The sequence below is a fragment of the Heterocephalus glaber genome, unplaced genomic scaffold, assembly GCF_053883595.1.
Source record: "Heterocephalus glaber isolate CG9 unplaced genomic scaffold, H.glaber_assembly_v1.0 deba00001457, whole genome shotgun sequence".
Taxonomy (NCBI): Eukaryota; Metazoa; Chordata; class Mammalia; order Rodentia; family Bathyergidae; genus Heterocephalus; species Heterocephalus glaber.
In genome coordinates, this window is record NW_028258305.1 from 47,230,681 (window position 1) to 47,253,222 (window position 22,542).

Consider the following 22,542-nt stretch of genomic DNA (forward strand, 5'->3'; position numbering starts at 1 on the left):
GTCTCTTCCATCTGTTCCAGTGCCCAACACCCAAGGGATCACTAAGCTTTTATTTGTGTCCCCAAACTGCAGGCCAAAACCTTACCACAAAGTGCCAACGCTGCAGTTAGACCTGAATACTGAGGTTTGAGTTAAAAAAAAGAAAACCAACTTATAATTAGCACCTTTAAAGAAAAACAGATAACACGCATGCCATAGGTCTGCCACCACTGTGCAGTTTGTTGAATGAATGCCCGAGGATATTCATTTACAGGTCGTTGTGATATGTTAGAGAAGAAAAAGTGTTGCGTTCAGACCCTAGAGTCGAGCCAGTTATCAGCAATTACAAAAAGGTAGATTTCAGCCTACATTAAAAAGGAAGCCTTTTGGAGAAACAGTGTTGACCGGAAGTGCGCAGTGACGCAGAGGCTGGACTTCCGGCCAGTGGGGGCCGTTGCCCTCGGGTCTCCGTCCGGGGCGCCCTTTCCTTCTGCCCAGTGGCTTGGCGCGTCCGGGTCACATCTGTGCTCTCGCAGAGCGGACCTCTGGGCCTCTTCTGCCCGCGACCCGAGCCCCGATGGGGCCCTGGCCTGGGGTCTCCAGCCGCCTTCCCAGGGTCTGTCCCGGGCTTCTCCAGCGCCCACCGTGCCGCGATCTTATGTTGCCACAGCGACGGCTTCATTTCTCTTTGCCTCTTTCAAGCAACCATACCGCCAGGTCTCCCCCCCCGAGTCTGCTGCTTGTAGGGCCAGGTCCCGGGCTCCGAGCGGACTCTCGCCCCGTCCCAGCCTCCTCTTCCTGCCCGGGTTTCCCAGAGAGGGCTTCCGGCTCATCTGTGACTTGCTTGCCGTGCAGCTGCCAGGCTGCAGCTCCAGGGCCTCAGGGGCGAAGGTAAGAGCTCCTCCTAGTCAGGCTGCACCGGGGGAGCTGAGAGAGGGTGGGAGGAGCGCACACGGGGCAAGAGGAAGCCGCCTGCAGAGGGCCGGGCTGCTGGCCAGGAGCCCCGGCAGGACCGTGGCCACCTGCGTTCTCTCCTTGCTCTGGGGCGGGCGGGCATCAGGGCTCAGGAGCGCACTGGGCCACTGCGGCCCTTCTAGTGCTGGGTCCCAGGCACAGTGAATGCAGGTTCAGCGCCCGGGTGGCAGAGGGCCTGGGCTCCCTGCCAAGCGCTCGCGACCCTGCATATGCCAGCCAACCTTTCTCCCCGCAGCTTTCCCAGCCGAGGAGTGGGCGCTAGACTCGTGTCTTAGAAAATTCCTTTAATGCTTGGCAGCAGATGTTATCTTAGCAGATAGCTTTCTGTGCTATTTGAGTTTTTGAATCTGTGGGGCATCCCTTTGGTAATAACAGTAATAAAGCAGGTAGTTAGGAAAAGCTAAATGTCATGTGCACATCCAGAGTCTCTCTGCCACCCAGGGTAGGGACTGACGACATTCGACACGGGGCTGCTGTGCTCCTGCCCAAGCCCGCATCCTGGGCCCGCAGCACTCGGGCATCCAGAGAGGCCTGGGCCGGAGGGAGCCAGCTCGGCTGGGCCAGGGCTGGAGGTGCGCTGTGCCAGCCTGGGGCCTGGGGGAGGCTGGTGGGGGATGAAGTCGTGCTCACTTGGGCTTTATAAAAGGTTCTGTGGGGTCCATTAGAGCTGGGCGGGGAGCAAGAGAGCGATTTTTATGGGGAGTTTACACACAGCCTTCCCTGTGCTTTGCCAGCTGGACAGCGGGCCCCTTGCTGGCTGTTCCTCCAGCTTGGCCCGGCCTGGAGCAGCTCCCAGGATGTGAGATCACACCTCACCCGGGACACTCGCTGGGCAGGGGCGCTTGGACCCCCCAGGGCGGCGGGCCTCGGAAAAGCCAGGGAGCCAGGCACCCGCCCCAACCTGTTCCAAGGGACTTGAAGTCCAGCCTCGCTGAGGCTGGCCTGCCTTGCCCTGCCCTGCCCTGTCCTGCCTGGAAGGGCCACAGCGGAAGAAGCAGGCATGGCTAGAAGGGGGTCCCACAGGAGGTCAGAGGTGGGGAAGGCTGGACCTCCTGCTGTGCGGCATCTCTAGACCCAGGAGAGGAGTCCAAGGGGGCGGCAGGGCCGAAGCAGCAGGCTGTGGGAAGACGCTGTGCTTGTGTGTGGGGTGCAGGGACAGTCAGTCGCATGCAAGCCCAGCCCGCGCCTTACCTCAGCTGCCTCCAGCACTGGGCCTGGCCCTGACCAGTGCCCGGTGCTCCCTCTGAGGCCGCTGGGCACAGTGCTGGGTTTGCCCGAGGGCAGCGTGTCTCAGGCTGCCTTGTGCTGCTGTGACGGAACACACAGACGGTGACCCAGACACCATGGACGCCAACGCGGCTCAGTTTGGGAGGTGGGAAGCAGAAGGAAGAGGGGCCACGTGTGCATCGCACAGTGAGTGTGCGAGTGGGGGAGGGATCCAGGCCCAGGGTTCATCGGGAGTTCGCTCCAGAGGCAGCTGCCCATGCGGAGAGAGGAGCAGCAACGACTGACCGACTGACAGACCAACCGACCGCTGCAAGGCGCCACCACTCAAGCTTGCTTTCAGGGTTAACTTTCCAGTCATGGCTGTCGGGGCGCAGGAACCAGAGCAGAGTGGCGCTGGCGGCTCTGCTGAGGCGGCAGCAGCGGGCTGCTCCTGCCTGGACCTTCCAGTGCCAGAGGCTACACTGCTGGTCTCAGCACCCCGCGTCCTGTCCAGGGCCTGGCTTGGAGGGGAATGTGCGCCACTCACTTCCAGTGACCGTGAGGCATTTCTGGGGCCACTGCTTCTCCTGGGGGCATTTTAGGAGCTGCAGGCGGTGACGGGGCCTCCACTGTGCAGAGAGCCCACGTGACACCACCGTGTCTGCCTCTATTTGTTGCCCACCCACTCTGTTGGCATCCCTACTTCGGAGGGCTGTGTGTTCTCACCATCTTGGAATCAGTTTTGAGAGCAGATGTGTATTTCATTTTGCACTCGGCAGCCTTCAGCCTCTACTCCTTTCGGCCTCTCTCTCCCTGTCCTCGTTTAGGCTGTCCGTATTCTGCTCCTTTCTGTTTGGGGGACAGGCTTTATGCCCTGGGCTGTACTAGTAGGCTGGGCTGGGCTAGGTACCATTTCCTGCAGAAATCCCAGTGGTTTAATGCAATGCCGAGTTCGTGCTGGTGTCTCCTGTTCCTCCGCGATCGGGCCGCGGGGATTTTCCCCAGGTGGTCTCTCCAGTTTCTTGCCGGTGGAGCACCATCCTCACCGAGCTGCACAGCGGAGCTCTTCATTGCTGGGGCCGGAGAAGGGAGCAGAGGAGGCCCCCAGCTGCCTTTCATCGCTCCAGCGTGGAGAGACACGAGGTGCTTCTGCTGGGCCGCACTGGCCAGTTAGTCCTGTGCTCACCTAACAGCCGGGGTCTGCAGGGGCCGATCAGCTCCCGGAAGAAGAGAGCTGGGCATAGCGAGCACTTGAAGTGTCCACCACAATGGCCCCAGACATTTTGTTGAGTAAGTGAATGAACAGAAGGAAGGGAAGTGCCATGCCGCTTACTGTCACCCGGGGAAAGCCACGTTTACTTCTTTCTTTGGGGCACGTTAGTGTTTCTGGGTGAATCACCAAAGGCGAAGCCCTCAACCAGGCTTTGGATTCCCTGGTGACAGGAAGGTCTCTGCTGGTGCTCACAGACCAGGCAGAGTCAGTGAGTGGGGCCTTCCGGGTGTGCGGGGCCCCGCTGGGGGTGGGGGGAGACCCGCAGCAGAGGAGCAGGCAGGTGTGAACTGCTGCAGATTTTCAGTCTGATAAATGTAACCAGTGTGACTTGGATGCATGGCACTTACTTGAGTTTGAGAAATATCGTATTTGTTTTCTAGCTCAAATCTCCCGGAGCCCCTGGCCCTGGCTGTGGGATGGACCCACATCCCTGTACGCATCCTGTCCTCCCCTTTCACGAGATGGGCAGGAGTGGGCTGCAGAAACGCAGGCTGGCTGCCGTCCCGCCCTTTCCCCCTGCCAGGACTGGGTGCTCCTTCGGGAATGAGGAAGCCCTCGGGCTGGGCTCAGAATGGAGAGTCCAGCGTCATCCCAAGACGCTGTCAGCCCCTGCCCAGGGCCGTCTGCTGGAGACGAGTCCCTCCCCTTGCTGTGCTGCGGGCGGCTTCCCCAGGCTCCCCAGTCCTGGGCCAGGCTGAAGCCCCGGGAGTGTGAGCAGACTGGCTCTCAGGGCTGCCCGCTTGGGGCGTCCTCAGCCTCTGTCTGTCTGCAGCACGCAGAGCTTTGGCCGTCGGCTGCAGTGCAGCCAGGGGCCTGAGTTACCTCATCTCGTCCACACTCGCGTGGCCAAAGCCTGTCGCAGACAAAACACCAATAAATGCCCGGGCCCGGGAAACAGGGCTGAGGAGTGGGAAGCAAGCTTGTTCTATGGCCCAAAACTGGTGTCTTTTTTTTTTTTTTGGCAAAAGAGAAAACGAAATAAATTTAAAAACAATGTACGGTCCACATTTGAAGGCTGTAGAGTATGTATGGCCTTCAGCTGCTTCCAGCAAATTATTCATGATCTATCTGAGCACTGGCTAAATAGACGCTGACACCATGTCTCCCCACAGTGCCTGGCCCCACATGGGCCCTGGCTGCGGCCTGCTGGCCTGAGCCTGCGTGGGTTTCCATACCTGAGCCAGGTAACCCTCAGGACGAACTCTTGGCCAATCCCACAGGCAGCTCAGCCGGTGCAGCGTTCCCAGTGCTTGCTTGTGGCCTGCAGCTGGGCTTCAGTTTGTCTCGGAAGAGTCTAGCGCAGGGCACTCTTGCTAAACCTGGGTTGCATGTGATTTCCATCCACAGAGCCGTGTTGCATTTCTTAGGGTTCACAGCGAGGCAATAGCCTCCCTTGCGTCAGTCCCCCTCCATGCTCACCAGCTCGCTGAGTGGCACTGTTACCCTTGTGTGTCCCCGAAGCCTGGATGGGAACTTCTGCAGTGGGACAGTCGCAGACTGAGGCCAACTGTTCTGTGGCCTCTGTCAGCTGCCCTTTCTCCTTGGCTGGGCTTTGTCTTCTCTCAGCGGCCCACATGACGCTGACACAGCTTAGTGAGACAACATCTCAGAAACAAGGAGGGAGATGAAGCTCAGCACTCCATGGGTTCAGTCCCTGGTGTGGGAGGTGAGTGGGTGGGGAGCAGCACATCCAGAGAGCTCTGAGAGAGACTGTCTTCGCACAAATCCCCATCTACCTCAAAATCACTCTTCCTAGGGCAGGGAGAGGAGAAAGGCAGAAAGCTGCAACACGCCTGCCCTCTAATCCACGTCCTGTGTCCCTTAAAGGGCTCTGTGCACCCCACAGGGCTCCACCAAACATAGTTTGAAAACCACCAGGGTGAGTGTAAGGAAACAGCAACGCCTGACATTTTGCAACAGCAGCAACAACAAAGCAACAACAACACAAAACCAAAGTGGCAGCAGAATTACGCAAGAATGAAGGCAAGGCAGAGGCAGTGCAGTCCCCTCTCTTCTGTGTAGTTGGAAGCACCATCTACTGACCGCTTGGGTGCCTTGACTCCTTGGGCTTTCCCTGCTCAGCCAGGAGGGTTTGTGGTGGGTCCCAGGGAGCCCGGCTCCCAAACCACCCTAACTGAAATGTGCTAGCAAGGCCGCCCCAGCTCTGCAGAGCCCCGGCCCTCTATAGCAGGGGTGATGCAGGCGGAAATTCTGGAGGGCATAGTAGTTCTTGGCAGGTGTGAGGGTGTCTGCGCAGTGGCCATGTCCACTTAGTGCACAGTGGATGATTAAGAAGCATTTCTGAGTGAACAAAGGCTCGGCAGGAGAAAATAGCAATGGGAGGGCACTTCTGAATTCTAAATGATTCAGGAATCCTGGTTGCTGGCTGCTGGTACAGTGCCCACCGTCCTGCTGCAGAGAAGCTCCAAGGACAGGCCGCCGATGGGGCTCTGATTATAGAGGCCCTCAGCGTTCCTCGAACTCCGTGTCCTTGTCACAGTCTCTACCCCAGACCAGCGTGGAGGTCTTAGGGTCTCGAGAAGGAGGTGGCCCACTTTGGCTATGGCAGCTTCCCAAGCAGAGTGACTTTCTTTGTCTCAGGGAAGTTGCCTCCTCCTGCCCAATGAGCCTGGTGAGGAGCAGTCTAGGGAAATCTCCGCTTGTTAATGGTGTGGAGACTGAATGGACAGAGATGTGTGTGTCCTGGGAGGCCCAGCCCGGAATGCTTCATTTGTAGGCACCGATTGCAGGCAGCCCCCCTGTAGGGCGGCCTAGTTTCCTCAGTGGGTCAGTGCTGTACAGATTGCTTTGCCAGCCTCAGGTGAGTTCCGGTTTCTGGGTTGGGGAGGGAAGCCAGGAATTGCAGCTTGACTTCTGGCTGGAGAGTTGGAGCTAAGTTATCGGAGGATACTGGATGGATCAAACTCACACTTGGTCAGAGGACAGGAGGGGTCTTCTGAGCCCCATGGAAGGACTCAGCTTCATAGTATGTGATGTTTGGGGCTGCCCATTTCATGCCTTGATCTAGCCCTCTGGTGGCCTCATAGACACCCGAGTCCTGAGGTCTCCTTCTACCTTCTTCTGCTAGAGAGATTTTCCTGTGATCTTGGTGATCTTTGGTGGTTGTCCTCTGCTAGGATGCAGCTGGAGGTGCCATCTTTGAGATGGCCTAGTGCACTCAGCCTGGAAGGATCTTGTGATCGTAGATGCTCTGTAGATATGCGGTATGATATCCCTAGGACCTCCTGGTCCCCTGGCCTGTCCTGGGTCCCAGCTGCCTTCTCAGCCACAAAACCTGTGTTCTCCCTCCACCTAGAAGGACTTTTCTGGATCCACAGACTGCCAGGGACTGCATGACACTAGGCGAAGCAGGGTTCCCTTCGCTCATCACAGGGAGGGCCACCCTGGGTGCCGGAGGAGGAGGGTCTCGAAGTCCTGCTGTTCTGATGGATCAGAGCTCAGGGGAAGGGGAAGTATGCTTTGGGCCCTAATCAGAGGCTGTGTCTCCTGCAGTTCCTGGAATGTTGGCTTCTGTGGCAGGTGCCACCTACGATGCCGACACCATTCAGCTGTGGTGGCGCAGGCCTCTCTTGGAGATGGCTGTGCTGTGGGGGACAGATGTGCTTGCTTTCACTCTACCCCTGACTGGGGCAGGAGAAGAGGGACAGTAACTTGACATAACTAAAATGACTTGCATGCCGATGGGCTTCCTGGGAATGTGTGTGTGGAGTGAGAGTCCACACTCGGGCTCAGAGTTGGGCTCACGGGGACTGTGGAAGTCAGAGGTGCTCCAGCATTCAGCAAGGATTGGATGTGCCTCTTTGTGTGCATGTGTTTGTGTGTGTGTGTGTGTGTGTGTGCATGTGCATGTGCAGGTGACACCCTTAGGGAGGCATCCACACTGCCATTCACACCCGCCTGCACATTGCATGTCTATCACTCTGAGCCCAGCGCTGAGGCTTCCATTTGGACCTTGACCCTGTGTCATGTGTCACTCCACCTATGTCGCCCATGACTTTCTGCAGAGCTTTCTTCTGGTTTAGTGGGACAGGGGACCCAGCAGTGTCCCTTCTCCTGGTCCCTGGCCAGCTGAGTCCGGAGAGGAATGGATGCCAGCCTGATGAATGAAGGCGTAGGTTGTGAAGGCCACGTGGTTGCCTTCCCCTCGAGGTGCTCCTTGTTTAAGAAATCGGATGGTGGAAAGCATTGTTGACAATCAGCCTGCAGCTTCTCTTACATCTCTTTTGTCTTTGCTTTCCAATCCCCAAATGAAAAGAAGACAGTGGTTTATTCTAAAAACAGAAACACCCTGGACTCCCCTGTCTCAGACAAAAGCATCTCTTCCCAGCCCTCAGGTCCGCCTGGGAGCAGAGGCAGCCCTGGAGCCGCGAGGCGGCTGGAGGATCAGGATGGGCAGAGGAAGAGGGGGTCATGTGCAGTGGTCAGGTGATGCCAGACGCCCAGTGCTGGAGCGCGGCGGTCACGGTGAGAGCAAACAGCTCAGCAGAAAGAGGTGCTGGCTCAGGCTTTGCCCCGTGGCGCTGGGCCCTGGGCCTGGCTCTCTTGCTTCCGGTTTGGGGTTTGTCCTGTTGAGGAGTCTGAGAGGTGACTGTTGGATTGGGTCTTGGTCTTGGAAGAAAAATCTTAGAGAAAGAAGTGAGAGGAAAGCGCTTAGACTATGAGGGGCGAGGGGATTCTGGGACGGTGGTGAGGGAGGTGGCTTCTCGAGGACCATGGTGTGTGGTTACCAAGCTTGGGACAACTGCGGGAGCCCGGCTCTGAGGAGCTGGCGGGAAGGCAGGTGAGTCAGGAAGTGGGTGGCCCCTGTCTGGGGCTTGAGGACCACACCCTCACTCCAGCGAGTGGCTGTTTCTTGGAGGGACGGCTGTGGGGGTCCCGGCCCTGCCCTGGCAGTTCACATCCTGGCGAGCCTGGAGCCGGGTGCTCACGCTGGGGGTTCCTGGGGTTGACAGGCGTATCTGGTCTGCGCGCCACTGTGCAGGAACGCACTGGACTTGACCATGCAGAACTGGCAGCATGGACTTGTAACCTTTCCCCGCTCCTCCCGAACTGTGCCCAGCTTCCCAGCGAAGGAAGTGGGTGAAAGGGGAAGCACCCTGGACCCCAGGCTTGAGTCAGCCCTGCGCCTTGCTCACCCAGGGGCCACCGGGCACTCTCCCCTTCCAGGCTGTGATGATGCTGGCGCTCCCGCCCTGCCTGCCCCAGTAGGTGCCGATGCTTGTTCTGCCCTCTTCTCCTTGGCCCGCCTTCCTTAGGGGTGACCTCTCCTCCGAGTTAACTGAGGGGTCTGGTGGGGGCTGTGGGCTAACCCCCCCCCCTTGCCCGCAGTCATAATGAGATCCGTCTGTTCACCCTGCTCCCTGGCCACAGCCATGTTGTGGGTGGACCAGAGTTGTTCCTGGCCTTGTGGAAGACACTTGCGCCAATAGTTAATGAGTTCCTCTAAGAAACACTGGGTAGACTTGGAGCTGAGTGCCTGAGTAGTGATGGAAGCTAGCACTGTGCTGCTACCAGCGTGACCCGCTGTCCGGGAGGATATCGAGCCACAGTAGGATGTATACATTGGGGTTGTTTGCTCTCCAGGGATAGAAACCCCAACCCAAAGTAACTTAAGCACAAAGGAGACCTATCAGTTCCCGTCCCTAAAGGGCAGAGGTCAGGCTGGCTGTGGACTTGGCTTCAGACAGCCCCTCACTCAGTCATCACCGCCAGGGCCCAGCATCTCTCCCGGCTCTTCCCATCTCTCTCGGCCCCGCCTCCTCTGAGCTGACTCCACTGGGAAGCAGGAGCCCTCCCCCAGGGCCCTAAGTGGCTGCATTAGCTTCTGGCCTGGTGTTCCCTTAGACTCGAGTCTGCCTGGAAATAACAGCTGTCTTTTTCTTAGAAACTTTGGCCATCATCTCATTGCCGCTGATTGGTTCTGTCAGGGTCTCGTATCCACCTCCAAAGTCGTCACCGTGACCAGAGATCTGACAGTGTAATTGGTGTAGGCTCACACTGTGGGTTCCAGTTCTGAATGTGGAGTGAAGCCCGATCGACGCCCAGGATTTAAGAGCAGAGGAGAGGACACAGTTATCAGAAGGGTGAGTCACTGCCAGGGGCACAAACCACAGATGTCTCTACTGTTGGCCTTCAACACCCAACAAGGTGTCCAGAGCCTGCAGTTCCCATACTACTCACTACCATGAGAGCTGTAAACGTCACGCAGTGACTAAAACTTGGTTCTTATGTGAGAAATAATGACCACTGAAGAATGCCAAAAGCTACCACTGGCGACAGATGTGTAGAGAAACGGAAGTGGGTTAAGAAAATGAGTACTCTTAGATGTTTTGGACTAATTAAAGGATGGAATGTTGAAGTCAGCAGAGACTTGCACCAATGGTGTAAATGAACCCACCACGTGGTCTCTAGGAAAACAAGATCAGGCATTTCCTGAAGCCATTTCTCTAACAGCCTGTCTAGCTGGCTTGGAAAGGCTCACCAAGTGGGACAAAAGTCATGGAAATTGGAACCGCAGCTACCTGCGTTTCAGGAGGAAGCCAGAATCCAGAATAGACACCTGAGGATGCAGCTCTCATAGGCCCAAGGGCCCAGCCTCTTTCCTCCTCCTCACTGCAGAAGCAGGCGAGCAGAGGGCAGTCAGCTCTCATGCACAGCGCTCCTCCCCTTCCTCTGCATTCTTCCAGGAGGCACTCCTGCCCCAGCCCACTCCTGCAGTGCAGCTGGAGCCCACAGCCAGGCCCACCCCAACATCCGGAGACCCCCAGGATGAACACTCAGCCCAGGGCTGGTTCATCTGCCGACTCCACCTTCCGCAGCAGGACCTGGTTCAAGGATGGGCAAGCAGCCCAAGCCAGTGAACTGGAAGTGACCTTGGGACTTGTATTTGAGATACCCGGAAAGAGTCATCAGGTTGCTGAGCTGTAGAGTGTTGGCTGAGGGCTCCTGGTGGCTGCACTGTGACTTCAGGCAGTGCCTCAGAGTGAAGAAAACACAGAATGAAGCAGGGCCAAGGTTTGATGCCCACAGCATCTGAGGGCCTGAATTCAGCCGAGTCTGAATTCAGCCCCAGCCCTGGGAATTTCAGTTAATTTGTTACAATGAATTCTCTGTTTGGACCTCCTCTTCCTCTCTCCCTTCTTTTCCTCCTTCTCTTCCTCTTCCTTCCTCTTCTTCAAAGGCCGTCCCTTCTCCATGAGTTACCAGAGCTGCCGTGGTTTGTGTAGGTGTCAGAAGTGAGTGGGCCACTACCTCTCCTCCTAGACCTTGCTAAAGCTCTGCCCACCCTGGGGCACAGCACACCCCGAGTCTTCATGCGGGGTTTTCTTAAAACCATCCTCGTGTGGGTCTGTGGCTGAAATCAAACCTTATTCCTTTCTCTCTACCCTGTTCATAGCAATACTTCTTCATAAAAGCACTTGCATCCAAGTTCCCCTCTCAGGGCCTGCTTGGGAGAATCTGACCCGTGTCACTGAGCTGTCCCTGTCTCTGTGGACAAGGAGTGGCCCTCCAGGTGTGGTCAGAGCTGGTCCGCGGCTTCCATGGACTGCTGCCAGCGATTCTGTGTCATCTCACCACCCCTGGCCTGGCCGAGGGGGGGCCAGGGCTAGGTAAGGTCCAGAGACTCTGGTCTGAACTGTGCCACGCTGGGGCCCCAACTCTGCGACCGCTCTGCCTCTGCAATTGTTCGCTCCACTTTCCCTTCTGGTGATCCAGCATCTGTGGCCACAGCAGGACCCATCTGGCTGGCTCCTGTGAATAAATCTGTGTTTCTTTCTGTGCACTTGACAGTCTGAAGGAGTCTCAGACGCCGTGGGAGGGGCTTTATGGTCATGAACCTTTTCGGCTGGCTAGGCGATTTCATTTTCTGGACTGGGCTGTATTTTTTATTTAGTCCCAACACTGAGCCTCATAGACTCCAGTTTCGGATCATCAGCAGCAGTTCTGCCAGGTTCCTGCTGCAGTAGGGCTCTAGTGCCCTGGAGCTAAGAACCCAGTGGCAGCTCCCTTGCAGGCCTCCTGAGCAGTGCTCACAGGCTTGTTGGTAGAAGGCAAAACTTTTCGGACAGACTCGGTTCTTATATCGATTCAGTCATGACTTTCCCAAGGATTTTTGAAAGGCATCTTTGGTCTCGGTTCCTCCTCTGCAGGGGGTGGTGGTGGCTGCCGCAGTTTTTGTGGATGTTCTGGTTCTGACTGAGGAAAGTGCTGGAAGTGAAGGATTGTCTCGGGGCAAAACCTGGGCATTCACGGCTGTGCATGGGGCACTCAGGGAACGGGGTTCCTGGCTGGCAGTGGGTTGGGCAGCGGTGGCATGAGTGTTGCCAATAGGTAGAGATTCTAGTCTGGGATGGGAAGTCAGCAATGCAGAAAAATGGACTGGGAGCTTTGAAGCCATGTAGTGTTGATAGAAGAAGCATGAACCCCCCCCCCCCAGGGGCTTTTGGGTGACTTCCTGGAGGAAATAATGACGATCACTTGAAGTGACCAAAGTTGACTGTAACTGGAGCCCAGAGGCAGCTGCTGGTGATTGAAAAGTGATGATCATTGAGAAGAGGATGGAAAAGCAAAGGCAATCAGATCATGCCGGGCCTTGTAAAAGACACAGGAAGAACATCTGCGCTTCAGGGGATAAAGCCCTGTGAGGGCTTTTAGATGGTAGGATGGTGTGATCAGGTGCATCTTTCAGGAAATGCTGCAGATTGTTCTGGCTGCAGCACAGGGAATGGACTAGGGCCATGACCAGGTGGGAGGTGGTCACTGAGATGCAGCTGCATGGTTGCAGTAGGAGCTGGGCTAAGAATGGGTGGAGAGAAGTGGGCAGATGTTGGAAGTTAGGAGGATGCAGGGATGAAGGCCATTCAGTGCTTCTGTTGGACTGGTGGATGAGGGAGAAGGACCCAAGGGAATGCCGGGATTCTGAATGGGATGACCAGGCACAGGGAGGCACCAGTACCGAGACAGGATCAGGCTTGGCTGTGTGGTGGGGACCTGGGGTAGAAAAGGTGTGTGGACACAGCAGGTGGCTACCCGAGTGGACTGTTGAGTTTGGGTGTGTCCCGTGGAATTCGTGTATTGGAAACTTAACTTCAAAGTCATATGCTCAGTGGTATTGGAGGCGGGGTCTTTGAGAGGTAACGGGTAGAAGTAGTGAGAGCGGAGCTTCATTATGACATTAGTGGCTTTACAGGAGGAAGAGACCTAGACTAGCAAGTTTGCTCTATGTCATCATATAATGCCCGGCTCCATGCCATGACCCAGCATGACGGCCTTGCCAGATGACACGCAGAAGCCAGTACCATGCTCCCGAACTGTGAGCTAGACTGGCTTCTATTCTTTAGAAATTATCCAGTAAGAAGAAATGGGCTGTAATACTGATTTGAGACTTACTAGCATATACATGAACTTCAGCCATGAGGTGGGCGGTGCAGGGCAGACAGAGGGGCTGTAGGAGCAAAGTTTTCAGAGAGAAGGGGAAAGTTTCCAGAAGCCCTCCACATCTTAGGACTGCAGCACTTGGGAGCTGGGGTGAGGAGGACTAGGGTGCAAGGAGGAGTAAAAGGAGCACTCTGATGGGTGGAAGCAGGGAGGAGGGCGATGCATGGACACCAAGGTTGCTGGGAGTTCCAGGAAGAAAGGAACGGCCAATCATGTCAGTATGGATGGCGACGTGGAAGTACCTTTTGCCTGGGTTTAATTCAGCTATTGGGAAGAATACTATCAAGGGAGTGGAGGTGGTAGAGTTGAATGGGCCACGGATTGCTTCCACTTCACTGTTCCCTTTCCCTTCCTTCTGTTGCCACCCCTTCCTTGAAGATACTCTTACTGATTTTTGATGAACGAGGAGACTGCGCAGGAGGGCGGTCAACGGCAGTGACGGAGTGGTGATGGGCAGTGTTGTTTGAAGGTGTGGCCCCAAAGACCCGGGATTTAGTGTGAACATGTATGGGTCTAGAGGAGGTTAAGGAGGACACAACCCCTCTTCTAGAACTCCCCGAGCTTCCTCTTCAGGAGGCGGCAGGTGAAGCACTATTCCTGGGGGTGGGGAACCATGTGCCCCAGGACCGTTCCCAGATGGCCATGGCCTTGGAACGAGATACGCTCCTTGCACAGCAGGTCTAGCCAAATGCGGTCAGCCCTGTGAACATCTGCCATGGATATCCTGTTCCCCGCACCTGCCTGACGTCCTCTCTGTGCTCATGCCATGGCCAGGCCCCCAGAAGTCTCTGCACAATGTTACTGCACGTTTGATGTCCTTAAAGAAAGAGGGAACACATAATCATGATTTAAAAATGAATAGCAGAAGACAGAGTATTTTGGTTCTTGGCTCTACCCTCTGCCAGTGAGGTCATCTCTTCAAGTGGGCTCTGGCCACGGTGCGCTTGGAGGGCTTTGAGGTTTGGCAACCCCTGGGCTTTGTCTGTAGGGGCTTGGATCTGTTCGAAGCCGACAGCCCCCACCTACCCCAGCTGTGGCCAGACTGGAGCAAGACCCAGAGCTGGCCGAGCCCTGCCTGGACCTTCCCTGGCTGGTCTGTCTGCATCTGTCTTCCTGTCCTTCTGTCTCTCTGGAATTCCTGTCAGAACAACTCTGTCGTCAACTGGAGAGACGCTTTAATGGGTCACCCACCCATCCAACAGACCCAACCTTTGCCACAGGTCAGTAGTTCTAAGGGTTATTCTGACAAGTGGAAGACTGCAGAGGCCTAAGTTCCAACAGTAACAACCGACCCTGTGGTGTGTGTCACGCTTAGGACCCAGGAGCCTTGGAAGGGACAGTACCACGGATGGCTCCCGTCATGCTTCAGTGAGAGCTTCGGGGTCGAAAGGAAAAGGCTGAGAAGGGGAGAAGCAGAGACCAGAGGCACAGGGTCGCTGGAATGCATTCCATCGCCCTCTGGTTCCTTGAGAGCTCATAGCCTTGCTCCTGGGGCGAAGGTGGGATCCTGTGTGGGATGTTCACACACGTGCGTGGAGAACATGGATCTGATTTAACTGCAGCATTTAATTGTTGAATCAGAGGAAAACCATCTACAAGTTCCTAATATGTGAATTTTATTTAACAAAATTAAAAAGCATTTGCCTTGTGAAAATTCTATTAATATTTAAAGCCAAATAACAAACTGGGAAAGATGTTTGCAATATTAATGGCAGAGTTAAAAAACCCAGTATACACAAGGCCTTTATGAAATGAAAGGAGAGCAGCTCACATAGACTAATGGACAAATGAAAAACTTGCAGAAAAGAAACAGTGTGATCAGCAACGTGTAAAAATGTTGCTAATGTTAATGACTGTGAATTAAAAATGACGTGTCAGTCGTGCTTCGTGGTGCACGCTTGCGACTCAACAGGCAGATGGATGCAGGAGGACTGAGAGTGTGAGCCCAGGCTGGGCAACTTGAGACCCTGTATCAGAGTGAAAGATAAAAAGGGCAGCATATAGCTTGTGCTAGAGCTCCGGCCTAGCATTTCTGGGGCCCTGGGTTCAATCCCCAGTCACACACACACACACTTGTGTCTTACCTAATGATGAAGATAAACAGATTGGTTAAAGAAAAATGACAGTACTAGTTAAGGGCTATAGAAATGCCTTGTTAATGGGAGTATAAATTAGTAGAAGTAGTTTGGTAACAAGTATCAAAAAAGTAAAATGCCCATATTCTGTGAGGGTGAAGGCCCAAGCAAGCAGCCAGTTAGAAGCATTTTCAGAAAGAGAGGCATGTATGAAGTGTTCTCAGAGACCAGGGGGACAGAGGGGGCTGCACAGACTGGGCTGTCACACACCTGGAGAAGATGCAGGCCGGTCCAGGTGAGGGGTCAGGCATCTCCGGCCCCTGGCTCAGTCCGTCTGGGCTCAGAACCCGCACCACGAGTGGTCTTGTGTTCCAGCCCAGTGGCGGACATGCCAGTGTCCCGAAGGGCCTGAGGGCAGTTGTGGGGAGGTCCCGTACTCTCCATACACCCTGTGTGAGGGGCTCAGGGCGCTGTCGGACCCGCACTGCCAGCTTCCGATGCCAGCCTTCCCGCCGATCACAGGGCCGTGGTTCAGTCACTCCATCTCCCTGGAGTCCGAAGGGCGGCGGAGAATGGGGGGATGGACCCATGCACCGAGGCTCGCCAGGCATGCAGAAAGCTATACAAATGCTTCTGCCTTCACTTTCTTCCCGCCCTGGTCTCTCACCACGCCCCAGGGCTTCCACTCTGTTGTGGGTGGGGTGGCCTGACTGAGTCCTGCTTTGCCTCGGGCACTTCCGGGTTTGCCTTTGTCAGCGTCACCTCCCAGTGCCAGACAGGTCCCCTCTGAACCCTCCACGGCTCAACTACCCCAGGCTGGCAGCTCCTGGCCTCCCCAGGCCTGGCCTCCAGGCCACTGTGACTCCACCAGTCTGCAAAGGGACCAGGCCTTCTCTTCCTTTTGATTTCCTATTTCTAACAGACACTTCCTACACTTTTATAGACAGCGGCTTCATTCTCTGGTTGCTTAGCCCAAATCCTCGACTTCTTCCTTCCTCCCAAAGCCCACATCTGAACCCCAGCAAACCCCGCGGCGAGTTTGTGCTGCGGAGCCTGAGCACGAATCAAGCTTTCCTCCGCCTTCACTCCCGCCGCTGGGCCTCCCTAGAGCAGGGGAAGGAAGCCTCTGGCCGCCCACTTCCCACTCTCGGGACCCTAAACTTTGCTCTCCCGCAGCAGCAAGGGGGCTTCGTAAAACCCGCCCCGCACACTCCTCTCACCTCTGTGCGGCTTTGCAGTAGTGTTTGCACTGTCTCTGCAGTAAAGTCCCCTCCCTGTGAGTCGGTCCCCGAGACGAGAGGAGACGCAGCCCCTCTGCCTCCGTGACTCCGCCTCCTGCTCACTGAGCTGCACCCAGCAGCAGGAGCCCCGTGCTGTTTCTCGAATGGGTGTGCTCGCGCCCCAGGACTCGGGCACCTCCTGCTCCTGCGGCCTCGACTTCTCTTCTTCGATTTACACGGCAGCGCATTCTTTCGTCGTCCTCCGCTCTCGGCTCAGAATTTCTCTCGCCAAGGAGGCCTTCACTAGCCGTTTTATAAAGAGCCACCTCGCATTACTCTCTGTCCCCTCGCCTGGTTTCATCTTTCTTCATGGCTCTTAGCAGTACCTGATATGTTGGAAGCCTTTTTTTCTGGTTGCTTGCTTTTTAAACTAGGACTTAAACTTAATGAGGTCAGGATTTTAATTATTTTATCTCCAGTGACTAGAAGAGGGCCTGGAATGTAGTGGTTGGTCATTAAAATTTATTGACTAGATTTAGAAAGTACATGGCAAACACACAACACGTTCTTTTGATATTTATTTAGGCTTTCCTTGATTTATCTAAGCACAGCAATATTTTTAAATGTACATTGAGATGTTTTGCATGACTATTGTTAAACTTGTTCCTAGGTATTTTACTTTTTGATATAATTATAAATGAAATTGTTTCTTTAATTTTGTTGCCTAATTATTTGATACTGATACATACAAATACAATTGATTATATGTATGACCTTGTAAATGCTCTGACCTTGCTAAATTGACTTATTTCTTCTAGTAGTTTTCTCATTGTTCTTAAATCTTGATAAATAATCATGTCATCTATAAAAAAGTGAACTTTATCTCTCCTTTTCCAGTCTTTATTCTTTTTATTCTTTTTTCTCGACTTATTGAACGGCTGAGGACCTTCAGTGTAAGGCTAAGTCTATGACGTTGGAAATGGGAGAGCCACCGCAGGGAGGGAAGAGTTCATTAATTGTGTATGAGCTGCAGGTTTGTTTCTTGTAGCTGTCCTCTAGCAGATTGAACAAGTTCTCCTTGTAGCCCTCACCCGCAGAGAGTGTGTGTACGTGTTTAAAGCACTGAGTGGATTTTGCACTTTCACAAGTGTTTTTTCTTTTTCCTTAGAGATCATCGTGAGGGTTTTCATTTTTATTCTGTTAATATCGTGAATTTCTTTGATTTTCAAAAACCAAATCAATCTTGCATTTCTGTAATAAGTCCACCAGTTTATGATAGGTTATCCTTTTTATATATAAATAAATTGGATTTGCTAATATTTTGCTAAGGAATTTTGTACTTGTGTTCATGGAGAAATTTGCTTGTCATTTTTTTACAGGGTTTGGTACGTCAGAGTATGCTGAGCTCAATAGAGGAGTCAGGAAATGTTGCTTTCTCTATTTTCTGAAAGAGTTTTCATATGATAGATGTTATTTCTTGATTAACAGAATTCAGCAGGGAAATCATTTAAGGTTGAAGTTTCTCTTTTTTAGAACATTTCTGATACATTCAGTTTCTTTGACAGACATTTTCCATTTCAGCTTGTCCTTTTGACAAGTTGTGTTTTTCAAAGAAATTTTCTATTTCACCTAACTTGGCAGATTTATTAACAAGGCACTGCACAGTGCTCCATCATCAGCCTTTTGGCTTCTGTAGGACCTGGAGTGGTCCCCTTCATTCCTGGTGTGGATCTCTCTTTTTCTCTACCCTTCCTGTGGGCTGGTTATTAATTCTATTAATCTCAGTAACAGTGTTTCTGGCATTGCTTTTCTATTTTCTATTTGATTAATTTCTGATTCTAATTTTGCTTTTACTTTGATCCTTCTATTTACTTTGGGTTTAATTTGTTCTTTTATTTTCTAGCTTAAGTTGAAATCTATCACTGATTCTGTGCCCTCTTCTTTTCTAATATAAGCATGTAAACCATGACATTTCTTTCACACTCTAACTGTATTTTGCAGATTTTGGTATGTTGTGCTTTCATTTTCATTCATTTCAAAAATTTTTCTGATTTCCTTTTTCAGTTCTTTGAAATTTATTTAGTATTTAATTTTCAAATATGGGGGTTCTAGCTTTCACATTATTACTGATTTTTTAATTTAATTTTGTTGTAGTCAAAGAGCACACTCCATAATATTTTAATATTTTGAAATTCACTTAGACCTGTGATGGCCAAGCATATAATGAATACTCCAAGTGAATCTGAAAAGAACGCGAAGTCTATAGTTGCTAGTGCTGACTTGGCCAAGGTATTTGATAGTGTCACCTGGCTCTTTTATGTTTGTGCTGATGTTTTGTTTAATAGTTCTGTCAGTAACTAAGGAGGAGTAATAAAATCTCCAATTCTGTTTATAAATTTGTCTACTTCTTTTATTTCTGTTAAGTTTAGGTTAATTTATTTTAAAGCTTTGTTATCACCTGTGGGCACTTTTAGACTTGTTATGTGGAATTGAACCCTCTGTCATTGTAAAATTTCCCTTCTCATCTCTGCTAACAGTTTCCTCTTGAAGTCTATTTTATCTGACACAAATTTAGCCACTCAGCTTTTTTATGATACTTGTTTACATAGTTGGTCTTTTTCTTCCCTTTTACTCCCAAACTATTTTATCTTTGTGTTTTATTTTGTGGATAGCTTATAGTTGAGACTTCTTTTCTTTTCTTTTTGGGTCCATTTTGATCATATTGGCCTTTTAATTGCAGTATTTGGTACATTTCCACTGAATATATTATTATTCTTTTTTTGGTACTGGGGATTGAATTCAGGACCTTGTGCTTGCGAGGCAGGTGTGGTGCCACTGAGCTAAATCCCTGGCCCCTCAATGTATTATTGATACAGTAGAGTTTATTTTTTTCCTCAAAAAGTAATAGCAAAGTTTACTTAAGCAAAAATGAAGAGTGGGAGAGAAACTGCCTCTGCAGAGAGAGGTTGGGCCTAGTAAATAGAAAAAGAGAGAGAGAGCAAAGATAAAAGTCTGGGAAACACAGCATGGGCTATCATGGATAGTTATGATAGCACCAGCTCCTCATGGCTGCCTTTCTTTTATGCTGTCCAAATCTTGAGGAAATCCGTGAGAACTTCTACATCTGGGTCCTGAGATTCCACACCTCAGGCTGATGTCAGGTCGAAGTCGTTTGTTGAAAACCTGGTCCAATTCTTGCAAGGAGTCCATGTGCAGGGCTATGGGAACTGTTCTGTGTGTGTATCTGAGCTCTTGTAGTTAACAGGCCACACCCTCTTCCCAGCCTCCTTTGCCATGCCCTAATCTCCTGCCTCATTTCCCCTGAGAAACACAAATCCCCATAACTCTTTATAGGGTGCTGAGGGAGAGGAGGTTTCTGTGTTCTGTACCTTCTTCAAGCTGGAAGGGGCTGTAGACCCTACCTATTAGGGATCATGTGCTCTCCAACTACCATGGGGTGCTGTGGCTCACTGGCTGTGTTGAAGAAAGGAAAACCTGTCAGGAAATAAGGAGAAAAGAGTTAATGACCATTGACCTGCACTATTAGCCCAAACATGAGGGGCAGGTCAGATTTCCACACTTCCTGTAGCAGGACAGGAGTCTTGATTTTTGAAGAGAAATCTTAAGTCTTCCAGAGGCTCACAGGAGTAGCTTTTTCCTCTTGTGTGATCTTGTGCTTCAGACAGTTCAGATGAGACTGGCTTTATAATAAAAAGATGAATCCAGTTATCTATCTCTGCCACTTTTACTGTGGTGAGTGTGGCAAGGATCACCGAGAAGGGGCCTTTTCATTTTGGGTTCCCTCTCTCTAGGTTTTTAGCAGAGGTTCCTGGAGGAAGAGGTCTAGCTTTGATTTTCTGTTGTGAGCTGAGAACTGCATAACCTGCCTTTTGATGTCCTCCTTGAACAAAGCTACTTCTGTCAGTGTACTATACCTCATCAGGATCTTGGAGGTGCAGATCACTGATGTCCTGCCTACTTGTGTATGTCTGAGAGATGACTTGTTCACATGAGTGGCTGACTTCTGGGCCTGTAGGCATCAAAGAAGCAGGGTTGATAGTAGTGCAAGTTTTTATAATAACCTCAGGGTATCTAAGAGTATGACCTGATACTTAGTGAGCTGTTCCCCTGTTAGCCACAAGTAACCTTTCATCTCTGGAATAGCTCTGACCTGATGGGGAGTCAGAACTTCTAGTCTCTGCTCCAAAGTTAACTTCATAGCTTCTTCTGTTAATACAGCAGTAGCTGCTACTGTTCTCAAGAGGGGCGGCCACCCAGCAGCCATTCCCTCTAATTAGTTTGAAAAGTATCCCACTGAGCAGGGCTCTTGCCCTAGCCTTTGGGTCAAGAGCAGGAAGTAGTGAAGCTGCTGTTTGGTGGAAGGAGGCCTAAGAGCACACATAGCCTGGATCCAGTCCCTACATAGCTGTTGTTCCCAGGTGTAAGAATGTATGGTGAGATAGCTCCTGAGTTGGGCTGCAGACTAGAATGTCATCTACACACTGCAGGGTGACTCCTTGCTCTAGCGTTAGGCTCCTCAAGTCTTTGCAAAGTGCCTGAGCAAAAGGGTGAGGGCTGTCACTAAAGTCTTTTTGGAGAACTGTCCAAGTATATTGCTGTTTTTCTCTTGAAATGGGATTTACCCATTCAAAGGCAAATAGGAATTTGGAGTCTGGATGTAGGATGACGGAGGAAAATGCATCTTTTAAGTCTAAGACTGAGAAACAATTAGTGTCCCCTGGAATCTGGGAGAAAATAGTATGTGGATCTGCCACTAGGGATGGATTGGGATTCCTCATTAACGAGGCGGAGGTGCTGTACCACCAGTATTCTCCTGAGGGCTTTATTACAGGAGAATGGGAGTATTGCTAGGGGACTGACAAGGCTTCAGAAGGCCACTCAGGAAACTTGCCTATGAGAGAATGGAGGCCTTTATGTGCCTCCTCCTTGATTGGATACTGTTTTGGTTAGGAAGCCAGCTGGGGTCTTTCAGTCTTATAACTATGGGCATAGCTGGATTTGCCCTCCCAGGTATTCGTTATACTGTTCCACAGGATCCACCTGTTGGCCAATTTGGTCAGGGAGACCTGGTGTAGTCCCAACAGGTAAAATCCATTTTGGCCTTGACCAAATTTGAGAATTCTTCCTATTTAGCTAAGAAATCTCTTCCTAGAAAAGGAGCAGGACACTGTGGGACAATTAGAAACTCATGGTTAGACATTTGGTCTTCAAAGTGACATCAGAGGAGGAGTAAAGATTCTCTGACTGGGTCCCCTGGACCCCAGCTATGGCCGTGGACCCAGAGGAGTCTTCCAGAGAAGGAAGGCAGAACAGAGTGAGCTGCCCCTCTATCAATCAGCCGTTGAATTGGCTCAGCCATGACACTCAAGATTCCCCAGGGTTCCCCAGAGGAGATGGCGATGTCCATGGATGGGGCATTGCAGGCTGCTAGGGGCCTCCTCAGTCAACAGAGCAGCAGTGAAGGTTTGGCTGGCCTGGCCCCTCTCTGGGAGCAGGAACAGTCAACTTCCAGTGCCATGAATCAGGCACATTAGGTGCCCTGTGTGCAGAGCAGGGCCCAGGCGGAGGCTTGGTGTGTTCTCTTGCCCTGAGCACTTCTTGCACTTGAAGCAGGAACTCTTTCTTTGGTTGTCCCTGGGTTTTTCCTTAGACGACCTGGGTGGGTTTAAAGCATCACCAATTGCGACAGCTATAATGTTAGCTTTCTCCCTTCTCTCTCCTCTGGGTCCTGATTGTTGAACACAGATAAGGCCATGTCCAGCACATGGGTCATAGGTGTCTATGGCCCCATTTGAGTGTTTGTAGCTTGCGCCGAAAATCTGGGGCTGACTGGCAGATGTAACACTGTCCCATCAGTGCTCTCCCTCCCTGGAAGATGCATCTGCATTTATGGAAGACTCAACATACCTCTTTATCTCCTTGGTAGAGCAGCTAGCATACTAGACATCATTTCTAGTCCACAACTAGTATTATAGTCCCAGTTTGGCTCTGTTGAAGGGCAAATAACCTTTCCCAGGTGGTTTCTTCTCTTTTTAAAGCACATTGTCCATCTGCATAGTTCCTAGCCTCTTGTACATCTGTAACTGAAGAAGGGGCCTGATTTATTGGCCCAGGGACTGTAAAGAGGAGGCAGAAGAGACCTCCAAGTGGAATTGAGGCCTGCCATTTCCCATTTGTTTTGTGTTTCTACCATCTGTTTTATATTTTGCTTTTTCTCCTTTCCTTTTAAAATTTGGGTTAATCAAATATTTTTTAGGATTCCATTTTGATTTCTCTATTGGATTTTTAGTTATATGTTTTGCATTACTATTTTGAGGGTTGCCCTTGGGACCGC

The 22,542-nt window shown here is 51.9% G+C and overlaps 2 long non-coding RNA genes across 2 annotated transcripts in view; one reads left to right on the forward strand and one right to left on the reverse strand.

Annotated features, from left to right (window-relative positions):
* Nucleotides 1-396: 396 nt before the first annotated feature.
* LOC110347894 (uncharacterized) overlaps nucleotides 397-22,542 on the forward strand; it is a 61,039-nt gene continuing 38,893 nt past the window's right edge. The window contains exon 1 of the long non-coding RNA XR_015453252.1: nucleotides 397-870. This is a non-coding gene — a long non-coding RNA (uncharacterized LOC110347894). The remainder of the gene's footprint in view (nucleotides 871-22,542) is intronic.
* LOC110347892 (uncharacterized) lies at nucleotides 14,488-16,305 on the reverse strand. The gene is made up of 3 exons (XR_002392770.2): nucleotides 16,188-16,305; nucleotides 15,238-15,515; nucleotides 14,488-14,859 (listed from the first exon to the last, which is right to left on the reverse strand). It is a non-coding gene; the product is annotated as an uncharacterized LOC110347892 (long non-coding RNA).